Source organism: Scatophagus argus, chromosome 12 (genome assembly GCF_020382885.2).
Source record: "Scatophagus argus isolate fScaArg1 chromosome 12, fScaArg1.pri, whole genome shotgun sequence".
In the NCBI taxonomy this organism is placed as follows: Eukaryota; Metazoa; Chordata; class Actinopteri; family Scatophagidae; genus Scatophagus; species Scatophagus argus.
The window spans coordinates 5,979,586-5,996,773 of NC_058504.1; the positions used below are offsets into that span (position 1 = coordinate 5,979,586).

General features: G+C 39.7%; 1 long non-coding RNA gene across 1 annotated transcript in view; it reads right to left on the reverse strand.

Moving 5' to 3' along the window:
• Positions 1–1,030: 1,030 nt before the first annotated feature.
• The window catches only part of LOC124067922, a 30,157-nt gene continuing 13,999 nt past the window's right edge, over positions 1,031–17,188 (reverse strand). Inside the window, exon 6 of the long non-coding RNA XR_006844841.1 lies at positions 1,031–1,218. This is a non-coding gene — a long non-coding RNA (uncharacterized LOC124067922). The remainder of the gene's footprint in view (positions 1,219–17,188) is intronic.

Below are 17,188 nucleotides of genomic sequence, written 5' to 3' on the forward strand. Positions count from 1 at the left end.
CTTCACAACTGGGCACAGTCCAAGTAAAGTCTAACAAAAGATTATTATCCAAAAAAAAAAAAAAAATGCGATGGAATACAGTGGCGGCCTGAACACTGAGACGGTGAGGCATCCTGCTGAGTTCCCCACCAAATACAGGATTTCCATAAGCATTTATTTCAATGGCAGGTTTCACTATCCACTGGGTCCACATGCGATTTCACAGGGCCCTTCCACCCTGCCAAGAAAAATGTCTGGTGTTTAATAAACACCAGACACGTGCTTGTAAATGCTGGCTGCCCGCCTGAAAGGTGCCAACTCCATTGACTCTTTTGGCAGGTCACCAATATTTTGTTGGTAGAAAGCAAAAATGGTGCACTGTTTGCAATACTGTTCCAGTTTATCAGATTTTACAATGATAGCTGGCCACCACCGCGTCACACATGTAGAAAACGTGTCGAGATATTACAGCCAAGCTACATCATTCAATTGGATTGTAAAATGTCAACAACAGATGGAAGTCAGCTTGAAAAACTTTTTGAGCACTGACTAGTTATTGCAGCAACTGTTACCAAGATGGCAATATGGAGACACGGAAGAAAGATTTAAATTTGACTGTAGCTGTTGGCCTTAAACCAAACATGCAGTATTTTGTTGATCGTACGCCTCTGGATGCCTCATTCAGTACTTGTACTTTAACAAGTCAAAACAAAAGGCTTTAACTACAGAGTTGGGTCTGTTAAAGTAGATTATATTGTTATCTCTAGCCTAATGGATTTTGTTCGACCCATGCACTGTTGGAAACACTGCACAATAGTTTACATGTAAAATAAACAGAGTGCTGGATAGAATACGCACTGCCAGAGAAACCACAAGGAATCAAATGAGAGGACAAAGATTATGAGACATACAGCTAAAGATACAAACAAAAGAGAGGGGGAGAAGAGTTGAGGCCTGAAACAAAGTCTTTTTTATTTTATTATTGCAGAAATAAAATGAAAATCCACTCTTTTCAACCATTATATTTACATTTTTCTATGGGAATCCTGGTCACGTTTTCACATTTTCCCCTAAACGTGTTGTGTTGAGAGTGTGTGTGTGTGTTTACGCGTGTTTCCCAATCGAGTCTGTGAAGGTGGTGACCCAGTTTCTGCAGCCAGGTTTCTGTGGTTTTCTTCTGTGAGCCACATGTGTCTGAGGTGGGAGGAGCTGACACTTGACAGATGCCATGTGGTTCACCTAAACACACACACATACACACACGCAAAGATAAAAAAACACAGCAGATGAAGGACTACATGCAGGACATTTACATACATATAAAATTATGACAGGTGGTGAACAAAATATGAACAACACACTAATCCATCCACATTCATGTTTACTTAGAACCTAACCTAAATTTATATCTAAAATGCATGATTTCTCATCCAATCTTGTCTGAAGGCAATATTGTTTATGGCTGCTTAGAGCCACAAAACTGTTCAAATAGGGAAAGGAGCACACGCTTTGGGTGAGTCTCTCCTGAAAGGCAGCCATGGTGCAGTCATTTTACACATGAAAAGAGATGAAAAAGAGACAGAGGAGGTTCTGTGAAGTATACCTGTGTCAATACCGCAATACCACATTTAAAACAACAGGAAATGCATATTCGACGGCACTGAAAGTACTCAATCTACTATTTATCTCTTATGACAAATATGTTGGTATGTGTTTGATGACTGACCACGTGCAGGTTGGTTGCATGCATGTGGTCTTTTCTTTTTGCCGCAGTATGAAAAGCGGTATGAAGTATTGTTTTTTTTATAGTACTGTATAGGGTGAAGGATGAGACATGAGGGAAACAATGTGCAGGCGATGTTATCGTCTGCTAAGAAACGGAAACTGGGATAAAACAAAATCCTGGAGAAAGATTTATACAACTGCACAAGAACCCTCTCCATCTCAAAAGGTTTTTTTCCATCGTGTCGTCCTCTCAAATCTGCTTTTGTGATGATTTTGTCAAAGTTTCATTATAAAGGAGATGCATGTCTGTTTGTACAGAACGGACAAATATACCCTAAAGTTCTTATGAGATATCTATCCACTCATAATAACACACCTGCCTCCAGTGACTGGGGAATATTGAAACTCTACATTAAGTTTTAAGAAATTTTTGATCCTCATTTTACTTGCAGCTTAACCCACGTCAATTTTCCAAAGTAAAACCAACGCAGCCTTGTTCAACTCAATCCCTACTGGGATATTTCCAAGAAACATTTTAACATCTGCAGAAACGTCTCGTTTGAACAAATCAAAAGTAACATTCTTCTAGGAATCAGTGGAGCATAAATTCAGATCACATGGCAGCGCTTCATTCCGTCACAGATTAATAATAGTCTGTTTTCCTAAACACTGATCCAGGAGGCTTTTCACAAGACTTAGAGCGTTAAAGCCAATGCATAGACAGAAAGTGAAATACAAAACAGACAAGCATGCAGTCAAGATAAATGGTGACATATCAGTCAATGTCCAATCCAGGACTGCATTTATCTTTCAACTAATCTGGACAGGTATCTCCATGTGGATGCAGATTCTGCAGGCAAGGAGCACAATTTGGTAGTGAAAGCATTTTCAGCAGTACTGACCAATCATGTTTGGGTGCTTCGGTTGCATACAAGTAAACAGTGCATGTGTAGAGGCAGAATGCATCAGCCAAAATGCAAAATCTTAGAAGCCACTGACTATCGTCTCTTGACGATTGAGTTTTTTAGCAGCTTTTTTGATCTATTTTATCTGCTTTCATGCACAAATATCTATTTATAGGGATTAGGATTAGCAATCTGGACCTAAACAAGCCGCTAACTGTGCTGTAAACAATGATCAGCACAATCTGAAGGAAGTCCTGGCTTGGATATCTGTTATACTGATATCCACCGAGAAGTCCCTAAACATGAGCTGTTGGCCCCGGATGCTAAATGGTTTCTACTGGGACTGCAATGGGATCTCTACAGCCAGATTATCTAAGTAGGGACCTACTAGGGGGTCAGCGGATTTGATATTAATAATCTGACCCCGTCACCGATATTAGTAATCAAGGGGACAGATAATAAGATCTGTGTGCAAACATACACAAACTCTCCACTGATGATTTCACTAGCTCGCAGTCAGAGGTTGAAAATTAAGCGTGCTAAAAGCTTAACGTGGGAACATTTCCTTCAGAAAGGCAACAAAGTAAAATGCTTATTGTGCGATGCTAATGTTCAGTTTAGCAGTAGTACTAGCACTATGCTGTACCATGTCACGGACAGGCACCCAGCTGACATGTCCAAGGATGAGATCACCTCAGCTGGGGTTGGGTGGGGGTGTCTAGAGCTGCAAGAAGTGTGAGCTAAAAGCGAAGTCAGCCAGGGGAGACAAGCTAGCTGTGACTGACTGCTGGACAGCCCTCACAAAGGAAAGCTACATCACAACTAGCTGTCACCTTGTCAGCGCTGACTGGAAGAAGCAGTCAAAGTTGTGTGTGTGTGTGTGTGTGTCATGAGACTCATTCTAAAGGGAGACAATTACTCTGGACAAGAGTATTGGCAGCAATTAGTCATTTGCAGGTTAGGTGCTTTAAAAGGAGAGGCAGGAGTTATTCATTTGGCTTCCTTTCATACAGAAAATGAACACTCGGGTGGGAAAGACTCAAATGAATGTTTGTAAATGATGATGCACGCACGCATGCACGCACACGCTCACACACACACAGGCAGGCAGGCAAACAAAAAGAGAAAAAAACAGGTACAAAAGTGGAAGTCTTCCTCTCGATCACCCCCTTCAGCTGTCAGATTTCGGATTAGCGCTTCTCGCATCTGTCATCATTATTTCACTGAAAGAGAAACCTGAGAGAGGCCAGCTGGCAAGGCCATTCACACAGATTATTATGCTATAACTGCTCACACCTATGAAAATAAAGTGCGGCCCTTATTACCCTGTCAAGACGTCACAGGAAACTAAGGGTAGGAAGAAACGGATTATGGTGTTTCAGTAATCCCATTAAAAAATCATAACTCTTATCTCACTGCAATAATACACAGAAAAAGGTGAGAAATAACAAATTCCAGGTACACGAAGGTGGCGGTAATTTTTGCCTAAATGAAATTCAGGTATTTTACTTGTACGTAAACTGTGAAGTACAATAAATACAATATAATCTAATGATACATACCTGAAATAATTGCTGACAGTTGTTTCAAAATGCCGTGATACACACGGTTGAAGGCAAGAATTGAAAATCAAATGCCTGAATTATTTTTTATTATTAAGAGTGACACAGGATGAAAGAAAAGTGCATTTCTTTCATTTGTTGTCCAAAGTCACTTTAAAGTACACCAAAAACTGGGTCATTAAATGTCACATTAACTATTCCATTAGGGAAAAGAAACATTTCATCTCTTATTAAACCTTTCTGTAACTAAAGAGGACTAAAAATGTCAGAAGTGTGCATATTCAGGGCTCCTGTTAGTGCTGATAAAGGCTGAGCAGTACTGAACTCATAGATTTTCTTTTTTCCCCTTGAACTTTCCTCAAATGTCAACAAAAATCAAGGCTAAAGCTTTGCTGCCACAAAGAAGCTCAGTAATACACAAAAAGGTTACAAAAGAAATTGGCCAGACTCCAACTCTGGTTTCACCCACTGAAAATGACAAAGTGCTTTAAATTTACCTTGACTGTTGTGGAGTTAAGAGCGTAAACTTCTTGCTATTATGTGATCATATCTGTGCGTGGATCTTTGACACCTAAACATGTTCTGGCCTGCTTATGTGTCTTTATGACTTCTCCTGTCAACATGCACCGACACAAAGTATGACACGAAGTCAAACATAACTTCTATTTAATATAAAGGTATTTACAATTATTAATTAGTTTTTCAAGTATGGTACACCATACACCAAAGCATTGGAATTATTAAAATTATGACCTGATGATGGAGCCAAGTGAAAACTCCAAAAGTTATTAAAGTTCACCTGGAGGGGACATTATTGTCCATATCAAATTTTACGACAATCAATCCAACAATCCAAATTTTGTTTTTTGATTATCCAAACACCTGTCAAGGGCAACGAGCTTTAAATATTACAGTTGAGGTTTTAAAAGACTCCTTCAGCTCTTGCTTTCACCTGCTTTGACCCAGTCCATGTATGTTTAAGAATTGTCTCAAGGCTCAAAAATCCTCCTTCCACATGTCCAAAACCTTGACAGCAGAAGGGGATTTATTGGGTGAGCTGAGTGACAGATGTGAGGTTTCACCTGGTTTCACCTGGTCAGCCGCTTTCATGGAAACAACAGGTGCTCCTGGTAGTTTTTTATTCTGCATTTGGTGTGTGGCTGTGTTCTTAGGAATTGCAGCATTTCTGGAAAGCAGAGTAGCATTAATGGTTCCTCAGAGAGGGACAGTAAATCCCTGAACAGAGGGACACCAGCAACACACGATGAATTTCCTGGCTGGCATACTGCAAGCAGATAGTGTGTGAGAGCGTGCGACAGCTTCTAGTGTGACCGCACATATGTGCTGTGTATATTAATATCTTGTGTTTCTTGTCCTTAATGGCATGAATTAAATGTCTGTATTTTTATGGGACTTCACAAATCAGTGTGAATACGCCTTCAATTCTCCCCTCACATAATAACAAAACCAGAAAGTCTATAAATTCTTTGTGCGTGCATCTGATTTAATATCAAACCACATCTTCACCGACGGTTTCTGTATGTGCTCTTGCATTTTTATACATCCTGCTCTTTGCTCATATGCATAGGTGTGCATGACAAGTGTGTCATGTCCGCTGTTTTGCATGACTGGTACTTTGCCCAACGTCATCTCAGCAGCCCGTCAATCAAGCTTGGATTTGCAGACTTAACTGGCCACGGTATCATGGGCCACCAGGGGCATCACTGTCCAAGTGTCGTTATGCAACGCCTCAGTCATGTGGAAATCTTGCATTTTCGCTTTTGGCCTTTGCTTCATTTTCGCCTCGACTTTAAAGATGACATCATCCCCCAACATGCTGAGGGAGTGATATGACCTTTATGTCTGTGGAAACCATTCATTCTCCAAAGCCAATTGTAGAAGTTTTATAAAAATCCGTTGGCGTCAACTGGAAAATGAGAATCCGTTTTCTCTTTCTCCTGCACTGCAAAAAATAACCATCTTGACAAGTCATTCAGTGTTGTTGAGTCTTAAAATCGAGTGAGGCAAACACCGCCAGAGGGGTGATGTCATTTTCACAAAAGCCAACTAGCTTGTTTAAGCATTTTTCAAGCGATGTTATCTTGGTGCTCTGTGGTGATATTATCCTTATTCACAATGTCATCATTTTTAAGTAAAACTTTTAAAAACTGCACTGAGAGCCAGTCAGATTAACTCACATTTTTCTCTCTTTTTTTTCATTAAACTAAGACAGCGTGTAAGATGGATGCTTTTGCGGGGTGAAAAGTATACGTCTTCAGAGATTCGAGGTTTTCTTTTGACTGCAGTGATAATTTAATATCCTCCCGTGTCTCTTGATTTCCAAACCATTAGGAATTTTTATGCATCAAAGCCTGACAGACTGATGGATGGACTTCTGTCTAAATGATTCCTCCTCCAACAATCACAAGTGAAAATAATGTGTGACTCACACTGGTGGGTGTTTCACTTGTGGGTATCCTCAGTATCAAGTATTTCATTTAATTTTCTAATGTGGAGAAAGATTAAGGGACCAATGTATAATATTATTTTTTTAACTGTCTTGACATTAGTCTGAACATGAGACGTTTGGTGTTGTCTATAGTCTAATTCTGTAGCTCCACTTCAGCAGTGTTTGAAATACTCTGTTGGTAAGCTGTTCAGTTTTGGATACTGTTATATTTATTAACTGAACCCTGTTTTAGCCCTGTTGCTGCTTTCAAAGAAAAGATTTTTATAGACTACATTACAGTAGCAAGACAGATAAAATGAAGGATGTCGAGACATGCAGGGACCACCACTTACAAATTCCTTATCCTGAAAGGCATGGTATCCTTTGGTGATCAAAGCTGTTTCTGAATAAAAATTGGTAGTGATGACAATTTATTTTAAGAATGACCTTCATGTGCCTCTTGCAAATTCAGTGAAACCAGTCAAAATAATGAAAATATGAATGATTAATTTTTGGAAAATATGGAAAACTCAGGACATTAATAGACTAGAATAGTTACATAATTACATAAACTCACAAGTCCTCACCATCCGATCCAGGCTGCCAGAGTTCTCTTACTTGCAATGTGTCCCTGATATAACGTAAGGGTTAAAGCTGCACATGGGTGGAGGTTCATCTTCTCGTGTTTTATATTCCTCTTTGACGAAAGAAAAAAATCTGATCTGTTATGCATACATACTTATATAACAGAGTGACCTGTAATTACCCTGACCCCAGACTTGTTGTAGTCAACAGACTATATGAATGATCTGTTTTGTTATGGATGTTGACTTTCAATCTTCTTGCCAGCGTTCCATCATTAAATACAAAATAAAGACCTACAAAAGCATATACTTTTAACTCCTGATGGTTTTACAATACAGGTACGTGACAACATGACAGTGTACAGCTTCCTATCCATCTATAGCATAAGGGGAAAAGTTGAGTGATCCACCATCACTCTGTGTTCGTGTGTGAAGGACAGCGGCCTCCTTTCAACATCCTGTCGAAAGTGATCTTTCACTTACACAAACGATTTTGCAATACCGTTGGTCATTTGCATTACCTTACTGACAGACAACAAAATGTAAAGTATATTAATCACACCTGTTTTAAATATTAAACTCTGAGGCGGCTTTGTGTGGGGATGCTGTTAGCTGGTGGGTCAAAAACAAATGGTGGATGTGGCTGTAGCCTGCTTAAACGCTGAATGATTAAAATGGGTGGTTTAACTGGAGAACTAAGGGAAGAGGGAGGCATAGCACTAAAATCCTTACTGTACATTTATTATCATCATGAGGTTACTGACTCTTATGTTCACAGCAGTGATAAAGATCTGTAATAGCTCACAATGAAAACACAGCAACCGCCAAGCAACCATATAGAGATATAACTGAGATGCTTATTGAAAATCTTTAAATATACTGAAAGGAAATCTGGGTGTAGGGTTTGAGTGTTTAACCCATTAGATTTCCTTTTCAGTGCCACAAACCTCTGTGTTACAGCTTGGTTCAGACTGAGATGTTAATAATCAGCCTCAATCCTCAAACCAGCATTTAATCATCAAGGAGACGCAACCTCCAGTCAAGGCCTCGGTGTACAGCGCAAACAGACACTGATCGTTTTACCATCATTTTCAGAAAAAGCATCCATTTAGTCCAACTGTAATCCTTCGATTACATAATCCGAGTTGAAGAGAAAAAAAACAAAACAAAACACAGAAATTACCCAGAATAAAACTTGAAATGATGGTTTGTGAGTTGATTATTATTGCTACTGTTCTGGATTTGCTGGGTTTCTCCACTGCCAACTAAATCTGCTTTACTTGACCGGTAAACTTTTTAAACTAAAAAACTTAGGTTTTTTACTCTCACAGTTCAGTTTTGCTGTGGTCAATAAATGAACTAATGATAGAAAATAAGCAACTGGGTAAAGTGTGGGGTAAACTTTAAGAAAACTTTGGGTGGTAGAAGGTGGTGGACTTCATGCGCAGGCTTTGAAAGTTATGCTGACACAGTCTGGCAATTCTCTGCAGATTGAAACATCTCTACAGCTATTGACTGCAACTCCCTGAAATTTAATGCATGTGATACAATCATGGTTCCCAGATGATGTATCCTATTGGCTTTGATGATTCCCTGACTTTTCATCTTGTGCCACCTTGAGCTTGACATTTGTGGTTTTAAGTGAACAACTGAACAGACTGCAATGAAACACATCCACGCTCAAGTCAGGACTAATGGTTAGAACTTTGGGTTTTCTTTATTTTCCACATAGCACCTTTAAGAGCTCAACATTTTAATTTGGTGCATAAGAACAGCCTTACACTGCTGCTAGCATGGCTGTAGCCTCTTAAGCCGAAATTATACTTTCTACAAGAGTATGCTTGGGGCCACTGTGGTATGCATGATGTAAATTTCATGAGCAGAGGGTGTAAGTGTAAGCTCTGGGTGGATGTCTGCACACCTCGACCACGATGGTTTAACAAGTTGACTCCAGATAGAGATAGAAAAACATTTACTACGTTATGCCCAGTTGGGTGTATTATGCGGGCTTTACTCTTGTTATTATAGTATCAATATTTTAAGGACTAAACATCACTACAATCATGGCATGATTAAATATATATAATAATCTAAACCTCAGGTAAGCACTATTTAAAAAAAACAAAACAAAACAAAACTTGAAAGCATTTGAATCAAAACGTCCATTAGATTAAGAGAACTTATTAGAGATTGTCACTTTAACATTTATTCATTAAAATTCATTCAAAATTCATTCAAAATTAAACATGAACAAGAAAAAAAATCAATTCAATTAATTTTATGCTAGATTTCATTTTTTTTTTTATTTTACTGTATTTTCTCGAATGCATTTTCAGCCTTCAGCTGCTTTACTCTTAGTTGTGGTTATGCAAGTGTAATAACAATTATTTATGGGTGTTTGGGGTTTGCTTTGACACTGCAGCACAGATGTACTGGTGTGTATCCAGTGGTGAAATTTATTAGCCTAGCCTGTCACTGTCTGGCAGTGTTCAGGAGGAGTGTTTGTCTGTCTGAGCACTGTTGTTTGCAACGGAGAGGAGAGATGAGATGTTGACCAAGACTCAACGTGTTTCTGATTATACCGCAACACTACACGGGCCAACTCGTACCCAACAGGTTGTATGTTTGTGTCTTTATGCATGAGTCTGCATTTACAACACCAACACTGCACATGCAGAGTGTGAGCTCAGTGCCTCCACTTTAATGTCACAGCATGAAATGGTACCAAGACTATAACAATGATGTGTCCTTGTTGTTGTTGTTTACTTTGCAAAGTTAGCATCTAGGAATACTTCATATTGTGGAATATACAGAAACAGCAACAGTGCCGTTGTCATTCCAGTCACATACAGTCACTGCTCCTCAAAAGAGGAAAAAGAAAGCGCAATATAATACAAAAGTTGCCCTTTGCAGTTTGTCAGATTTGTTCCAAAACATGATAAAGACGTACAATTTCCCTGTAGGAAGCCAGATGCACAAATGCTTCTTATTTCTGTCCCCAACTCAAAATCAATCACCTAATGTGTTGAATTTTACAGTCACCTCTGCAGGATGGGTGGTCAGTTCTGATGCAGTAAATCCAATCTGGAAAACTGGTGAAAAAAAACTCAAGTGTAGCCATTATTATGTGACAGGAGGTGGAACACTAGAAGTTAATAAATTCAGCATTTAGAGGTTAGATTCTTATTACAATTCTAAGGCATCAGTTTTCCCAATGTTACAATTAGTCACTTTTGCCAGAATAAAATATGGACTAAATCTGCATCATACTTACATTAGAGAGATTTCCAGTGTAAACACAGCCTTCTCCTATTGACTGTGGACGTGCTCCACCAGACTAGGTGGGACTAAAATGCTTTGGTGGAAACATTTGTTCATTTTCCCTCTTAACTCTATCCATTAAGTAAATAGGTGACTTTCCAGGCTGATGCTCTAACTTCCAGGCTGCTACGTTTATAACACTTCATAGAATCAGTGGAACGTTTCATCGCTAACTCATTCTTTATTTTAAATGCTTTTATTTTAACAGAGATCGCATTTTGATGTTTCACATGATAACTTGACTTTGCTCTGTTGGTCACACTCAGCAGCAGAAGATTGTGTTTGTGCTGAAGAACCACAAGGTGTAAATTTGTCAAAGTATAAAGCAGGTTTTTTTTCTGATAGACACAAACAACTTCTAACTTTTCTCTGGAAGAATAGAGTTACAAAAGCACTATTTTAGGGCAATGACAAATCAAATATTACCTGCTTAAATAATTCTGTAAAAACTGTGCACTGTGCAATGCCTTTGAGTCAAAATATCATCTGCGTGGCAGAGAATAAGAAATGCAGGCCAGTTATGGCTGCTATTGAGAAATGTTGATATGCTTATTGCACTTGTTGTGATGTAATACAAGATTCAACAACAACAACCCAGCAGCTCACAGGCTACAAACTGTCACCTCATCCAAGTCTTTTTTAAATAAATAAATCAGCAACATTCGCGTGGACAACCTTCCACAACACCACCACCACCATCTTCTTGTCGTTCAAAAATCGCTTCAATCTTCTCGACAACACGCAGAGGGTTGTTTGTTTCAGTTAAACTGCATTAAACTGTAACAACAGCCAACGAGAAAAAAGGCAGACTTCATTTAATTGGGACTTTACATCCCATACTTTCTTTCACAGACAGACAGAAACACAACAGAATTACAACGTGTCAATTAGCAGCCTTGGGCTGTAATGTTTAACTGTTGTTCCCACTTCCTCCCTCACTGGGATCTCCCTGTTGCTCCATCCAGACTCGTCAACAAAACACACACTCAGACTGTTTTTTTCAGTTTTCTTCTACTGTGGAAACACATTTTGACACTTTTGCAACCTGACAAAATTGTACCACACTACATCAGGGCCAGACTGCCATATTTAAAGTCAGCACGTTGAAGAGTGAAACCTGCACTGAAGTACAAGTTTACTGTGCTGGAAACTGACCTCTCATTTAATGCTTTTTTTTCTTCTTCTTCTTGTTTTTTTGTTTGAGAAGGGGCCTCGTAAATCATGTCCTTTATACCTCCGGCCGGGGGTTCACTACTTCACCGCAGGGTGGGAGGAGAGCAAGATAGGAAAAACATGATGGGATCTCACATTAGTGGGTCAGAGAGAGAGGAAGAAAAGGGCCAAAGGAGAATGTGGGGCTGTGAGGGAGGAGGGAGGAGCTGTCTACACTGGATGAGAGAGCCACAGAGACAGTAGGGGGTAAAATACTGAAAAGCAGTCAGACTGAAAAAGAGAAATAAAATCTGTAGTATATGAAGACATAAAACCACAGTAACAGCAATAAAAATCAGACTCCCTATTTCAAAACCTTTTCTAGCAACAAGAAATGTTGCAGCAAGACCCAATTCCACATTGGGAATGCAAAAAGAATTAAAAGCACCCAAAAAAACTGGAAAAGAAATGAGAAAAATGACAGACCTCCTTATAGAGCAGGGAAATAAAGGGTTTGATAGAGGAAGGGAAACTTATTTGATTGTTTATAAGCAGGCACAATGTCAGACTTTAAAAAGCCTTACTGAAAATTAAATCTGTGTTCTTTTGGGCTCTCAAGGCCCACATCAACAACAGTTCCTGACCCAGCTCAAGCTCTCAATGATCAGGAAAAATCTACCAATAAGCCTTAGAACTTAAGGGGAAATAGGCAAACTATTAGCCTTTCTGCTCCAGTAGTCTGTTTCCCATAGTCCCCCTCAACCCCCCACCACATGACCCCATCACTGCCACTTAGAGATGCCCATGTGCAAATCTGCTTTGTGCAGCTTTTAAAAGCCATTCTACTAAACCTGAACAATCCAGGTGCCAACTGCGCAGCAAATTGTCATGACAGGCACAAGAAAGACTGAGAACAGCAAACTCAGCAGCAGTTGAATTTATATGCGTTGTGTTTTAATACTCTGCGGTCACCTAATACCCTGGACCACAGCTATTCATCCATAATTCTCAGATATAAATTTGGTCTCGACATCTAATATTGGCTTGTCTGACCAACGTGGGTTTTGATGATTGATGGCACAAACATTCAGCAAAGTCAGTTATGAAAACAGCAGTCTGTGTCTGTGAAGTGACTGAATAGGACTCAGATAATGTATCATCACAGGGCTGAGGCAGGTCAGGAAGTTTATGCCACTGAATTCCAGTACAACCTTTATTAGACAAATCTAATATTTAGGCCTGTGTGTGTGAAACGAGCGGTGGAAGTACAAAATACAACAGCACTGAACAACGAGTCAACTACAGAGTTCTCCCAGCATAAACACGAGTGAAGCTTCAGCCAAACCAGAGTGAGCCATGTGCTGCATGGATATACAATATCACCATCAGCCTGCAGCTTCCATTACAGGACACACACACACACAATTTATACAGAAATGTGCAAATGAATGCACACAGATTGCTCCCACACAGTTGAGGAAATTATTGCCGGAAATCAGGGGTGATTATTGCTCTAATAAGACCCCAGAGATACGCTGAGTGGAGGTTAGAGGAGAGAGCAGTGTGAAAAAGGCTCAATGCTAAGACCAGGTGTAGGTGTGCGTGCGTGTGTGTGTGTCAATACGCATAACCGCTTTCTGAGTCCATGCACGGATGTCTGTTAATGAGCATTTCCAGATTCGCTGTTCTCAGTGCTAAGATTTTCTTAAACAAAGCCAGAAAATCCATTAACCCACAGCAACAAACTGTGTTGCTGTGTTTGCACGGGTTCCGGTCCATCCGGCTGACATATGGTGGCCTCTGGGAGGCCTTCAGCACCCGGTCAAAGACATCAATGCACTCAGTCTTACCTCCGACTTTCTGTTAGAAAGTTCACTGATGTTACTTGGCATAAAAGCCAATTCCAGCTTGTAAACCATTTCTGGATGAAACTGCTTAGCAATGAAAGTTTGTGCCTGCATATAAAAAGGGACCAAATCTGAAATCGTTTTGATATGATGCACTGGAGAGGCCAGTGGGTTCAGCTAAGGACAAGATTTGTATTAGCTGATTTAGCTGAAGTTTTGGGCATCTAAGAAACAACATGAGAAGATCTCTACAACACCAATACTGGTGCTTTTGCAAACCATCTTAAATTTATGTCCACATCTTCTTGCATTTTATTGCAGGTTTCACAGAACCAATTCATATTTGATTTGATTAATATCTTGTTCCTCTGGACCGCACAGGGCCTTAATAGTCTTATCAACAGGCTTTGTTCAGGCTACTCATCAAACTTAGATGCACCCTTTCAACCAATTACCACTGATTTATGTTTAAATTTATCAATAACTGATAAAGGCAACTTAAACATTTTCAAATTCAATGAGCTGATTTGTTTACATCAAAAAATGGTTTGGCAGCTGGTCCAGAGTCTACAGAGTTTTGTTTAAAATGATGGATTGGGACAGCGGACTCTGCTCTGGCAAACTTTATTTCTGAAGACAATGCATGGCTATTCATATACACTATTCAAATCGACTCGCTGCAGCAGACAGGTTGATAAGTGAGAATGAAGAAAACTCCACTTTTTAATTCCAAAAGTTTAAAAGTAAACTTTGGCTCTTCTACCACTGGTAAACAGCTCAGAACAAGAGAGAAATTAAGTTCCTTGGTAAATTTCCCCAATGTGATCTAATATCTTGATAGATAAAACCATTACCAGTTAAGGAACATTAGGCTTCAGATGAAGCCATTAAACTGAACTAAAGACCACACTAGAAAATCAGTCACGTTTATTCTACTCACATGTCACCGTCATTACCACTGTATAATATAGGATGCTGGCAGCACTCCCACCTTTCCATCACCTTATATATCCTCCACACCCAGCACAGTTGCAGCAGACACGTGACAGAGTCGCCTCTCTGGCCCCAGGCCTTCGTGGTGTTTTCTGACCTATATTCTCTTAAACTCTCCTCCCTCTGAGTATTTACTGCCTCCTTTGAAACAACACGCAACTGGTCATTTTCCAAAACAAACGTTTAATTCTCTTTTTACTCCAAGACCTGCAGTCCCCGTTTTAAGTCACATGCTGAAAACATAAAGCAAAAACACGCCACTGTGCACCTGTGAAGCTGTCCTTTGCCACAGCAACAGCAGAGGCAGAATCAAAAGGAATTCCAAAACAATAACATGGGACAAGGCAGCAAACTGTGCTTAAGTGTGACTTCAGTAAATTACTTCAAAATTCATTCACATTCAGGCTGTAGAAGACTGAGGAAATGACACTGAGGGAAAAAGGGACAAAATAAATACAAACCTTTTATGAACATAGAGATAATAGTCAAACACTCCAGTACAAGTGAATAGGTGGACCTTGAGATGAGATCCTTTTGTATATCATTTGTAGTACTATTACTTGCAATAACTTGATACTTGCGCCTGTGGGTCAGTTCAGCCAGTCAGGTCTACAACAGAGGAACAGACCAGGAGTTGGCTGAGATTCAGGAGCTTAGTCCAGAACACTGCAGCAGCGTAGGTGTCTGCAGACACAGCAATATCACAGATGGTCTTTCTATAATATATGACATGGTACCCCACTGCCTATAAAGGTGTGATAATATCCATCTGCATGCTGTAACAAAGTGATGAGTTTATTTTGTTTCTGCTGATTTTGAACAAAATGTGTTTTAAGACAGGGCGACTAAGTTTGTCTTGGTTCAGTGAAAGAGAGAAGCTTGAACTCAGATGGTGTACAGTGGTATTTTTCTGTTTAATATGGAAAAAAAGGTGATAGTTCCTTTTTTGACAATCTATGAGACCGTGGAAGGGTCATTCCTGAGTAGGTTTGCTAGCTCTCCACTGGCCCTCGTGGCATGTCGTGCACACACCTGTGCAGGTAAATCTGCAATTGCTGCTCGTTTAGCTGATGGTGGGCAGTTAGAAAATTTTAATATCTCCCAACCCCACTGTTCAGTGAGCAAGAGTTATGATGGTGGTGACGAGTTAACTTTCCTTTTTCAAATGCCACAGACTGAAAGCAGACAGAAGTCTAAAAGCCAAACAATAAACCCTGGAAATTGAGAGAGGTTGAGTGAGGGTAACTTGTCTCTTCTGTCTGTGTGTGTGTTAGTTTGTAAGAAACGTGACCGTATGGAACTCATTAGAATTGGGCTGAGTCAGCATGCTGGCACATTTGTGTGTTTGCACGTGAATCTATTGAGTGCTGTATGCCACCTCCAGGTTCAGTAAGTCAAACACCACACCCCCCTGATTTCCACACTCACACACACACACCCACAAATATTCTCTGAAGATACACAACTCAGGATCCAGGAAATAACAGCAGCTGTTATCGTGACTGCTTGAGGGTGTGGTAGTCGCACATCGCACACCATAAAACACTGAGATACACTGCATAGTCTGTTCATGTCCAACCCAAACCAGTTTTCTACCAACATTATGATCACAAACACTTAATGTTTGCTTTTTTACATTAAAAAACCCATGTTATGATACTATTATCACATGTTAAATTTTGCAGTAAAGTCTTATGGGACATAAGTCTTATGGGACATAAGACTTTACTGTACAGACAAACTATTTCGACTTTATAATAGGAAAACGTCTAGAAACAGCAGTAAGTCCATCCAGAAAAATCACCAGGTGCTTCAGTGCAATCAGCAGTTTTTGTAATTTTAAGATAGTAAATTTCATGTTTTCACAATATTCAACTTGGCTCATTGTCTTACTTCACAATGTAGTTCAAACTTATTTCTTTGTCCTGTTTTTTTTTCAGGTCTTTTGCCCTGCCAAAAAAAACAGTCTTCACTATTATTATTATTATGGCTCTGGGAGACTATAACAGGCTAATTTACTAGAAAATGCTTAAGTATCCACAATTTGAAGTAAATGTCCTTTACAAATCAGTCAAGTCCCTCAGTATTATGAACATCTGAACTAATCTGCTACAAAGAGAAAGTTTTGAAGGTGTGAGATTTCTCCTAATCCCTAACCCAATGCAGTGCCTTCAAATGCATCTCTTTGTGTCTTAAAGCCTATAATTCCTCACCATGTTGTTGAATGATGCCTTAACTCACCTGCCTTTAGGAGGCCCTGAAAAACACATCAAATAAGTTATGGAAATTGACTATGACACAGGCAATATAACTTGCTTCATGAGTTAAAAAGCAGTACTGGGATTGAATTTAGCTCTTCAACTGCAACCAAAAGTGACCGAGTATAGAGTATAGAGTTTAGAGTATTCAAGAACTTCATTATTAGCCTCATTAGTCATATTTGCAGGTATAGAGACCTACAGTATCACACTGTGAAATGATACTCTACCCATGGAGTTACACTGGACCCCTGCCTGTGCACCCAGAACTGCTGAACACATTAGTCAGTTAATGGGCTACTTAAAAAGAGTGGGAGAGAGATGAGGAAGAGAGTGGAGGAGGGAAGGCCAAAGTCAAAGGCCATGAAGGGGGCAGGGAAGTCACTGACAAGCCGATAGAGAGCACTGAAAGA